Genomic DNA, 12,243 nt, shown 5'->3' on the forward strand with positions numbered 1-12,243 from the left:
ACCAATCGCCTAGTCTTAGAGGTTTGTCAACAGCTAATCTTCAAATTTCTTTCTTATTCATGCTTTTTTATCTGATAAAACTTGCTTGATGAAGTTAGAAATATGTAAAGATGTTTAATAATGCATATATGAGTTTCAAAGCTTAATTTGATTGGCTAAATGAAAGATATAACATCAGGCATTCATTTGTTTGTTTATTGTAGCATCCTACTTCTATTTCTTCTTACTTGAGCATTTTGTAGACATTGTACGTTGAAAAGCTTATCTAACTATATCATTGTACTCTCATTTTTTTTGTAAGACCATATACTTTGAAAAATCTATCTAATTATAGCAGTGGAAACTGCTTTGTGTTTGGATGACATTGCAATAATTGGGTGAATTTTTCAAAGTATAATATACAAATCAATGAAAGTATGTTTTCATTTTTTGCATTTAAACCCTAGTTTTTATTTTGCATCTAGAGTTTATTGATTTTTCTATTATTACTATTACTTGGATGGGAGCTGATACTTAGATTGGTTAATAATTCTTCAGTGGTGGAGGATCAACTATTGTTGCCCCTGTACACGATGGTTACGTTCTACAGAAGGTATGCACTGACCCATTATACAAATAGCTCTAAGGGGCTGTTTATTTTTGGCCTATTTGCCCTTGTTATTTTTGACCATTGTCTAAATTGGTTGTTGGAATCAAGGGTAAAATGGTTTTTTGGTAACATTTAGTCGGTTTATTAAGTCTAGAAAATAAACAAAGCTTATGTATACTATACAACACTTTATCCAAACACACATCATTATTTATTCAACCACTTTACCCATTAAAAGAATTAATGAGGAAAGCAAAGAAACAAGCCCCTAAGCTGCTAATTTAACTTTAAGCTTTTTCATTTATGTTTTCATTGAACATGAATACAAAAACATCCTTAAAGTGTATATCTATATAGAGTTACCCGAGATTCACTATTTGAAAAATGGTTCTTTTTTCTCCTCTTGCAGCTTTAAGCAGAGAACCCTCTTATATTTCCTTTCTGGTCCCTAACTAATTTGTATGTTTTAATTTGTAAGTTGATATTCACTACTGATTAAATTTACACTCTATGAATGATCAAGGTGTTTGGCTAGCTGTATAATTATATTTATTTTCCTATCTAAAATGCAGATAAGGCCTCGATACTCTTTTAAAAGGAAGGAGGTTCGCTCACGAGAGTTTCAGGTTAGCTTCAACCTTATTTTTTGAATCTTTTTTTTACCCTAACAATGAAATAAGGGCTAAATGCAAGAAAGAGCAATATACTTCCATTAATTTGTTTGCTATAACATTATACTTTCTTTCTATTCTTTTTCCTTTTAAGGTACCTTTGAAAAATTAATCAAATTTTAGCTTTGAACTGTCATACGTGGTGATATGCACCTCATATATAAAACAATCAATAATATGGTGCAAATTGTATAGCATATGATGCACATTGAGAATTATGGATATGCTTATGATTGTTGTTTGGTTCTTTTTTTAGAACTGATAACATTTTGTGATGCTATTTAGGGAAAATACAGAAAAAGCACTTATACTTTTATCATTTATCAGTTTAGCCACTTAACTGCCAAAAGTGGTGATTAAGTCATCATACTTATTTTTTACCTTTTAAGTAAACCATTTTAATTGGTTATTTGGTTTTAAAAAAGGGAAAAATCAATATACATAAAAATAGAACATACTTTCAACATTTTATCAATTTAGCCACTGAACTATACTCATTCTTAATGATTAATATAATAATAGTTTGGAGGCTAAATCAATAAAACACAATGTATTGGTAGCTAAAATTTGTTGTATGATATAAGTAATGTTTTGTTTTGTTATGTACACAACAAACAACTTGCTGGTGGCACAACTTCTATGCAACAACTGGAAGAACGTCTTAAGAAAGACTTGCTGGAGGTTCACTTTCACTACCCATCATAGCATTGTACTTTTCAATTAATACCGAGGGCGTTTATATCTTTTGCTTGGAGTGGGTGTGGGTCCCATTAACCCCCATCTTGAGTCAAATGTTTTTGTGAGATTTACTTACATTTTGTATTATAATTTTTTGACATGATGTTATTGGATGAAATTGATTGTCCCGGTGACAAACTATTATTATATTAATCATTAAGGAAGGGAGAGTCAGCGAAGGCAGGTGACAGACGACCTCGCATGCGTGTCTCTCTCCCTCGCTGCCACCTGCCTTCGCTGACTCTCCCTTCCTTCTCGGCCGACCCTCGCACCCTCGCCCTATAAATACAAGGCCTGCGAGCCTTCTCGGGTAATTTGGAGAAATTGCCATTTTACACCCCTTCTTCAATATTTTCACTATTTTGACATCCCCCGAAGCCCCGGTATCAATTTTAGCACCGGAAACACGTCCCGAAGTTCCCGAGAAGCCCGAAAAATTTATCTTTTCGGTTTTGAAGCTGTACCTTCGCAGAGCCCGGTTTTCAATAAATCTCCCGGTTTTCAACGAAGAAAGTCAATTATAGTAACGAAGTGCTGCACAAATTACTATTTTAACCCCCGGTTATTTCACGGTGAGTTTAATATATATGAATAATTGTATGTTATGTGTTATATGTGCTATGTGCTTTTCAGTGTTATTATTCCGGGTTATTTTCCCGTGTTATTTTTATTCGCTATTTTTAATAGCAAAAGAAATACCTTTGACCATGTGATCAGTGAAAGGACCTAGATTCATATTGGTACTGGTATGTAGCCTCTGGCCATGTAGAACATGTCTCCGTAAGAGAATGATTTCTATTCTATGGTATTGGAAGAAGGTTAGATAGGGCTATAAGCCTGAAATCTACCAAAATGTTAATCCGAAGTTGTATGTCTTCTGTGCCATTTGGGCCAAAGCTTTATTGATGTATATCAAGTATGGAAATTGTTATGTCTTATTGATTGTATATCTTTGAATCAAATCAGTGATAGATATGGAAAGTTTGTCACATGATTCACATATGCCTTTGTTGTTCCTTGTTCCTCTTTGCTTCTGCCATATTGAAGTATATATATATATATATATATATATATATATGGCATAACGTTATATTGTATCTATTATTGAACTCACTAAGCGTCACCGCTTACCCTCTCAATGTTTAACAAATTGCAGGAGATAAGCATCCAATATAGTTATATACTGATAGAAGATTTTTGAATAGTTTGAAACTATTGTATTGATAGAAAATTTTCGAATAGTCTGAAACTATTGTATTTTGCACTCCCATATGTATAAAACTATAGAATCCTGGGAAGTTATGTAATATATAACACTTTGAAATAGTCAGTTTGTATCCAGTAGTTTGTAATCACTTTATCAATATAAAATATTATTTTTATGAATATGCATGTGGCATGTTTTGGAGTAACTATATTGTCAAGTATGAAAGTTTGGGTCTTTCAGAAATACGAAAGTGTGGGTGTTTCAATCATGGTATCAGAGCAGTAGTTTAAGTGAACTAAATTTCACGGATTGGTATTTAGACTTAAACTATTGGAAGTTCAATATATGAATGGATTCATTGTACGTATATGGATACAAACCATAGGAAATATTTAAGTAAAAGTATTAGGTAATGATAAACCCTAATGTTCTAAAATACAATGTTACTCCATATTGTAGAGCAATGGCTGAACATGTTAGTAGCCATACCCCTGAGGTTGGTGGAGGTCCTCAACCTGAGGAAGTGAATACTCCAGTATCTCCTCGTGAGGAGCAACTCTTGGGTAAACTTACCGGTGTTATTCGACAGACTCTCGAAGAACACAAAAATAACGGTGATAAAGGAAAAGAGAAAGCCACTGGAGAATCTTCAAAAGGGGAGGTGAAGCGTCCCTCGTTCAAAGATTTCAAGAGTAGTGGTGCTACAAAGTTTTCTAGTGTTCTTAATCCCATTGTTGTTCTTACTTGGATCCAGAACACAGAGAAAGTGTTTCGTATTTCTCATGTGGATAATGAAGACAAGGCTAATTATGCTTCTGCAATGCTCATCGGAGAAGCCTTGGTCTGGTGGGAAGCAACATATGAAGCTCTCAACGGGTTTGACCAGGAGAATTTAGCTTGGGAAATGTTCAAAACTCGTTTGCTAGAGAAATATTGTCCTCTAGACATGAGGAGGAGATTGGAGAAGGAATTCCTCGAACTTAAACAGGGAGGAATGACTGTGAATGAGTATGAAACTCAGTTTAATCAAAGAGCAAGGTTTGCTACAAAGTATATTCCAACTGAAGACGAGAAGATTCAGTTATTTATAGAGGGACTACGACACGAAATCCACGATTTCGTTGCCAATCAAGAAGTTCTGTCATTCGATAAAGCCGTTGAGTATGCTCGAAGACGCGAGCATGACTTAGAAATACGTGGTGCCACTTTTACTGTTCCGAAGCATCCACGTACTGAAAGAACTGTTCCTGTTCCCTCTTTTCTACCAGCTCAATCCGTTCGGACTGAACCTGGTAATCAAGTGCAAACTCAAAATGCCTCTCGTGGACGCGGTAGATCACAATCTTTTTCTATTCAATCGCCTTCATGTCGTGTTTGTGGAAGGAATCATCCGGGCCAATGCAAAATAGACAAGGAATCCATTGTCTGTTATGGATGTGGAGAAAAGGGTCATATAAAGCCAGCTTGCCCAAGAAAGGATGTTACTTGCTATGCATGTGGTATTACTGGCTACAAGAAGCGTTTTTGCCCTACTCTTACTAGTCAGATGACGGGAAGTCAAGCTTCTGTTCAACAACCAGCGAGAAGTCAAGCTCCTGTTCAACAATCAAAGGGTACTCCAACTAAAAAGGAGGAGGTGCCAAAAGCTAAGGGTCGTGCATTCCAGATTACCTCAGAGGAGGCACGCGAGGACCCGAATGTTGTGACGGGTACATTTCTTGTCAACTCTAGACCTGCTCACATCTTATTTGATTCTGGTGCCTCAGATTCTTTTGTGTCTTATGAATTTGCGCATTCCTTTCGAATTGCTTGCTATGTACTCGCGCAACCATTTCACGTAGATACTGCGGGAAGTATATCATTACTAGCTGATAAAGTCTATAGGGATTGTGTTATAGAAATTGAAGGCTATAATTTTCTTGCTAACCTGATCCCTATCTCCTTGCCCAACTTTGACATTATTCTCGGCATGGATTGGTTGTCAAAGAACCACACAGAACTCTTGTGCTATGAAAAGATAGTACGTATTCCCATTGAAAGGGAGAATTCTATCTATGTCTACGGTGAACAAAGAATCTTAAAAATAATCTCTTTCCTCAAAGCTCGTAAATTCATATCGAAAGGGTGTTCTATCTATCTGGCCTACACAATCGATATCTCAAAAGAGGAGAAGAAAACGGTGAATGATGTTCCCATTGCTAAAGAATATCCAGATGTTTTTCCCGAAGAATTGCCTGGGCTTCCTCCGGACAGGCAAGTAGAATTCCTAATTGACCTTGTGTCTGGTGCTGCTCCGATTGCAAAGACTCATTATCGTCTTGCGCCAGCCGAGATGAAAGAAATGATGATCCAACTGCAGGAATTACTTGACAAAGGCTTTATTCGACCGAGTACCTCTCCCTAGGGTGCTCCGGTAATGTTTGTCAATAAGAAGGACGGATCGATGCAAATGTGCATTGATTATCGTGAGCTGAATAAGGTGACTATCTAGAACAAGTACCTACTACATCGCATTGATGATTTATTTGATCAACTTCAGGGTGTTAGCTATTTCTCAAAGATTGATTTGAGATCTGGCTATCATTAGTTGAAAGTTCACGAGCAGGATGTACCGAAGACTGCTTTTCGTACTCGATATGGGCATTATGAATTCCTTGTTATGCCGTTTGGTTTAACAAATGCTCCTGCTGTATTCATGTATATGATGAATCGGGTATGCCGCCCAATGCTCGATAAATCTGTCATCGTATTCATTGACGATATTCTAATCTATTCCAAGTCTGAAGCTGATCATGCCAATCATATTCGTGTGGTATTGGAACTTCTTCGAAAGGAGAAACTATATGCTAAATTCTCGAAATGTGAATTTTGGCTTTGTCAAGTTCAATTTCTCGGCCATGTTATTTCTAGTGATGGTGTATCCGTAGATCCTACCAAAATAGAAGCCATTTAAAATTGGGAAGTGCCCCGTAATGCTTCCGAAATTCGCAGTTTCTTGGGTCTCGCGGGATATTACAGGAGATTCATTAAAGACTTTTCTCGTATAGCCGTACCTCTCACGAGTTTTACACGGAAGGAAGTGAAGTTCGAATGGGGTGAAGGCCAAGAAAAAGCTTTCTCAACCCTAAAAGATCTTTTGACTCATGCTCCAATCTTATCACTCCCAGAAGGTGATGATGATTTCTCCGTATATAGCGATGCTTCAAGATTGGGACTCGGTTGTGTGTTGATGCAACGTGGTAAAGTGATAGCCTATGCCTCAAGACAACTGAAAGATTATGAAAAGAATTATCGCACTCATGATCTCGAACTCGCTGCAGTGGTATTTGCCCTAAAACTTTGGAGGCATTATCTTTTTGGTACAAAATGCCAATTATTTACCGACCACAAAAGTCTCAAGTACATATTCAGTCAGCAAAGTTTGAATATGAGACAATAACGAGCCATGGAGCTGATCAAAGATTATGACTGCGAAATCCTATATCATCCTGGAAAAGCCAACATAGTTTCTGATGCACATAGCAGAAAGGTTTATCGTAATAGTATGTGTTATGTTATTACTCATACTACAGTAAAATTCACTATTCTAGATGAACTAGAGAAATGGCAAGAAGAGGCCCTAAAGTCAGAAAATGTGAAGAAAGAAGGGATGATACATTATAATGATGCTTTACTTGATGATCCACGGGGATTAAAGGTATTCAAGAATCGTCTATGGATTTCAAAGATTGGTGGATTAAGACAGAAGATTTTAGATGAAGCCCATAAATCTAAACTGTCAATACATCCTGGTACAAGTAAAGTCTACTATGATGTAAGAGCTGATTATTGGTGGCGTGGATTAAAGAGAGACATTGGAAGATATGTACAGGAATGCTTAGTATGCTTACAAGTCAAAACAGAGAACCAAAAGCCTTATGGAACTCCAGAAAGTCTTAGTGTTCCTGTATGGAAATGGGAAGAATTGTCCATGGATTTTATTACCAAATTTCCAAAGACTGCTAGACAGCATGATAGCATTTGGGTAATCGTCGACCGCCTGACTAAGAGTGCATATTTTCTTGCCATGCGTGAAACGGCTCCAATGGAGAAATACGCACAAGTATACTTGGATGAAATTGTTGCAAGACATGGTGTGCCACTAAAGATCATTTCTGATCGTGATACTCGCTTCACTTCTACCTTTTGGGCGAGTATGCAACGTGAATTGGGATCTCGAGTTGCTCTCAGCACAGCTTATCATCCCCAGACAGATGGTCAGACAGATAGAACAATCCAAACAGTAGAAGATATGCTTCGTGCATGTGTCTTGGATTTCGGTGGTAACTGGGATAAATACTTATCTCTTGTCGAATTTTTGTATAATAACACTTACCACGCTTCAATCAAAATGCCACCATATGAAGCATTATATGGTCGCAAATGCCGTACGCCATTATGTTGGCGAGACATAGGACAGAAGATCCTTGGAGGCCCTGAAATGATTCAAGACACCACCGACAAGATTCAAATTGTACAAGAAAGAATGAAAGCGGCCCAGGATCGACAGAAGTCCTATACAGAAAAGAAGAGATGACCCATAGAATTCCAGGTGGGTGATTTTGTAATGCTAAAAGTATCCCCGTGGAAAGGCATTATGCGATTTGGGAAGAAAGGAAAACTAAGCCCTAGATTTGTTGGTCCTTTCAAAATCATCCAGAGAGTTGGTAAACAAGCATACCGCTTGGAATTGCCGGAAGATTTGGCAGGTAATCATGATGTGTATCATGTGAGCTATCTGCGCAAATGCTTGAGCATCTATGATGAGACAGTTCCATTATCTGAGGTGAAATTGGATAATAAGTTAAGATATGTAGAAGAGCCTGAAGAGATCGTGAATGAAAGAACAACTAATCTACGTAATAAAGAAGTAGAGTTGGTGCTTGTCAAGTGGAAACACCATTGAGGCCCAAATTATACTTGGGAAAATAAGAATGAGATAAGAGCGAAATATCCCCATTTTTTTTAATCGATGTAATTTCGGGGACGGAATCCTCAAAAGGAGGAGGTATTTGTAACATACACGTTCAGTTATCGTGTATTGTAAATTATAAAAGTGAATAATATTACGAAATATTATGTGAATTTGAATGTTGAGTTCTAACATATGGTTTTTACTAGAAATTAAGTAAAACTATGCTTAGAATCATTCAGAAAGTATTGGAAGTCTTATGAGATTCCAATCAAATGTCAAATAGTGAAATTTAAAGAAAATATAAAATTTGGAATAAGTAAAATTTTGTTATTGAAAGTTGTAGATAATCTCGATAGAAACATTTAGGCGAAAACCTCATCGAAATCCGAGTTATAACGAAGAAGTTATGACCAATCGAAGATCCGCGACAAAACCGGCACGGCGCCGAATGACGTAAAAAGTGAGTTTTTGATAAACTACTTTTTAACCTTAGTAATCTAAATGAAAGTCGTAGTATTCGTTAAACCGAAAATGTTCGATCAAAAGAACGCCAAAATCTGACTTTGTATGAAGAGGTTATGATTTTTCTAAGTTTCAGCTTAGCAGTAGACAGCTAAAAACTCGAATTTTAGATCGAGTAATTTTTAGCCGAAACAACCTAAACGAGAATTGAAGATCTCGTCAATAGTAGTACAACGGTAAAAAGACAGACGAAAACGGATGTCGGATGAAGAAGTTATGAATTTTTAACGGATTTTCCTGTCCCGGTCTGTTAAAAATAATAATATTAAAAATAAATTCAAAATTAGCCAACGATGTCCAAACGAAAGTTGTAGAATATATTCCTGCCTACGCGTACATATAAAGAACGTCAAAAACTGAGCCCGTATGCGAAAGTTATGGATTTTAGAAGGTTTGGGTGCAATTTTCGAGGAATCTCGCATAGGCCACGTCACCTTCGCTCCATGCGCGCCCCGTGTCCGATCCGTGACACATCCGAAGCTGGCTCCGCCGCGTGTCGCATACCTGTCGCCTTCCGAGTGGACCGAACCGCGGACCAGTGCGTGTCCGACGCACCTCGCACAGGTGCCCGCGTCCGACCTCGCATGCGTGTCTCTCTCCCTCGCTGCCACCTGCCTTCGCTGACTCTCCCTTCTTTCTCGGCCGACCCTCGCACCCTCGCCCTATAAATACAAGGCCTGCGAGCCTTCTCGGGTAATTAGGAGAAATTGCCATTTTACACCCCCTTTTCAATATTTTCACTATTTTGACATCCCCCGAAGCACCGGTATCAATTTTAGCACCCGAAACACGTCCCGAAGTTCCCGAGAAGCCCGAAAAATTTATCTTTTCGGTTTTGAAGATCTACCTTCGCAGAGCCCGGTTTTCAATAAATCTCCCGGTTTTCAACGAAGAAAGTCAATTATAGTAACGAAGTGCTGCACAAATTACTATTTTAACCCCCGGTTATTTCACGGTGAGTTTAATATATATGAACAATTGTATGTTATGTGTTATATGTGCTATGTGCTTTTCAGTGTTATTATTCCGGGTTATTTTCCCTTGTTATTTTTATTCGTTATTTTTAATAGCAAAAGAAATACCTTTGACCATGTGATCAGTGAAAGGACTTAGATTCATATTGGTACTGGTATGTAGCCTCTGGCCATGTAGAACATGTCTCTGTAAGAAAATGATTTCTATTCTATGGTATTGGCAGAAGGTTAGACAGGGCTATAAGCCTGAAATCTACCAAAATGTTAATCCGAAGTTGTATGTCTTCTGTGCCATTTGGGCCAAAGCTTTATTGATGTATATCAAGTATGGAAATTGTTATGTCTCATTGATTGTATATCTTTGAATCAAATCAGTGATAGATATGAAAAGTTTGTCACATGATTCACATATGCCTTTGTTGTTCCTTGTTCCTCTTTGCTTCTGCCATATTGAAGTATATATATATATATATATATATATATATATATATATATATATATATATATATATGGCATAACGTTATATTGTATCTATTATTGAACTCACTAAGCGTCACAGCTTACCCTCTTAATGTTTAACAAATTGCAGGAGATAAGCATCAAGTGTAGATATATACTGATAGAAGATTTTTGAATAGTTTGAAACTATTGTATTGATAGAAGATTTTCGGATAGTTTGAAACTATTGTATTTTGCACTCCCATATGTATAAAACTATAGAATCCTGGGAAGTTATGTAATATATAACACTTTGAAATAGTCGGTTTGTATCCAGTAGTTTGTAATCACTTTATCAATATAAAATATTGTTTTTATGAATATGCATGTAGCATGTTTTGGAGTAACTGTATTGTCAAGTATGAAAGTTTGAGTCTTTCAGAAATACGAAAGTGTGGGTCTTTCATGTTTGCAAATCTTAAGCAACATTGTGTCAGAATCATATTTGCATTGTGGATATCAGTGATTGTCTTTGTATATGTATCATTTTATAACACATGAAACCCAAAGTTATAGACCAAAACAATAACCTAAAGGTCAACTCAAAACCTTTGTGAACATTATTAATAGCTCACAACTTAAGGCTTATGAAAACTAAAAAAAATCTCACTTTTTATTTACATGGAATGAGTTATAACTTCTTCCTGTTGGACTTTTTCTATTACTCTATCCATATAAGACACAGTTATTACATATTATAATAAACAAATTAGTAAAATTATATTACGATTTTTACATTTAGTCTATTGAAGAAGTATTACACAAAAAGCAAGCATAGTTACCATAATCAAAATGATTATAAGCATATTACCTCACTTCCACTTAATGGCAATTTAGCATGCTAACATATTAAAGAGATTAGATTTTGTTTGCTCAAATGATCACCATTCTCTCTTTATGCGGCATGGAAATTTGACACAACCAATTATGTATTTTTATTTTATTACAATCTCTCTAAGTTTAAGAAATAGATTGTGATTATTTTTAATGTGCTGCATTTCATCTTTAAATATAAAATATTTATTTTTACATTCAATAATGCTAATATAATATTTTATGCAAAACTAAAAAAAATATATGCTTTTTCCTCATAAATATTTCCATTTTCATAGACCCTTAAATTATTAGCGACGTTGTTCTTTGTCAAAATTAGAAATAAAAAATCAAAATGGGTATTGATCACAATCATCATTACAAGATTGTATGTTGTTATCTAATCATGGAATAATTTTGGTCAAAGTATCCACAATAATACAAAGCTTATCATTAATATAGTCAATAATTTCTTTATTGAATTTCACAGAAAATCAAGAAAATTATGATTGCAGAGGATAAAAAGTTTGAAAAAGACTGTCTTTCCAATTGGCTCATCATACTAATGTAGTGGTAAGATTTTCACATCCTTTTCTAATTGATGTCAAAACCATAAGTACGTTGCCTCATGGTCAAAAAGGGTGATATTAAATTCTCAAACTAATTGCTTTTTTAATTTGTGTTTATCTTTGACGGATATAGAAATTTCAAAACCTTTAGTTCTTTTTGATACAATTCATTTAACTTTTCATAAAAATTTCAGTTAGAATTTTTCTTCCACCACCTTAATTTGAGGTTTACGAATATTATGTAATTAGATACACATCGGATAATAATTAATATAAAAATAACCTTAAGGGGTAAAGATTTCAAAAAGCAACGAACTATCGTAAAGCACCATAAACTATCATTTATCCAATAGTTTGAAAAACCAAATCTCCCATCAATCCTGAAACTATTGATAAGATCAATAATTTCAAAACCTTTAGGTCTTTTTCATACAATTTATTTAACTTTTCATAAAATTTCGAGTTAGAATTTTTCTTCCACAACGTTTAAGGTTTACATACATTATGTGATTAGATACACACCGGACAAAATTTAATATAAAAAATTACCTTAAGGGGCAAAGACATCAAAAAGCAACGAACTAAGGTAAAACACCATAAACTATCATTTATCCAATAGTGTGAAAAACCAAATCTCCTATCAATCCAGAAACTATTGATCAGATCGATAATCATTAAGTAGAACAGTAACATGTTAGATCACATAAG

Source organism: Lactuca virosa, chromosome 8 (assembly GCF_052849685.1).
Source record: "Lactuca virosa cultivar CGN04683 chromosome 8, Lactuca_virosa_CGN04683_v6, whole genome shotgun sequence".
Lineage (NCBI taxonomy): Eukaryota > Viridiplantae > Streptophyta > Magnoliopsida > Asterales > Asteraceae > Lactuca > Lactuca virosa.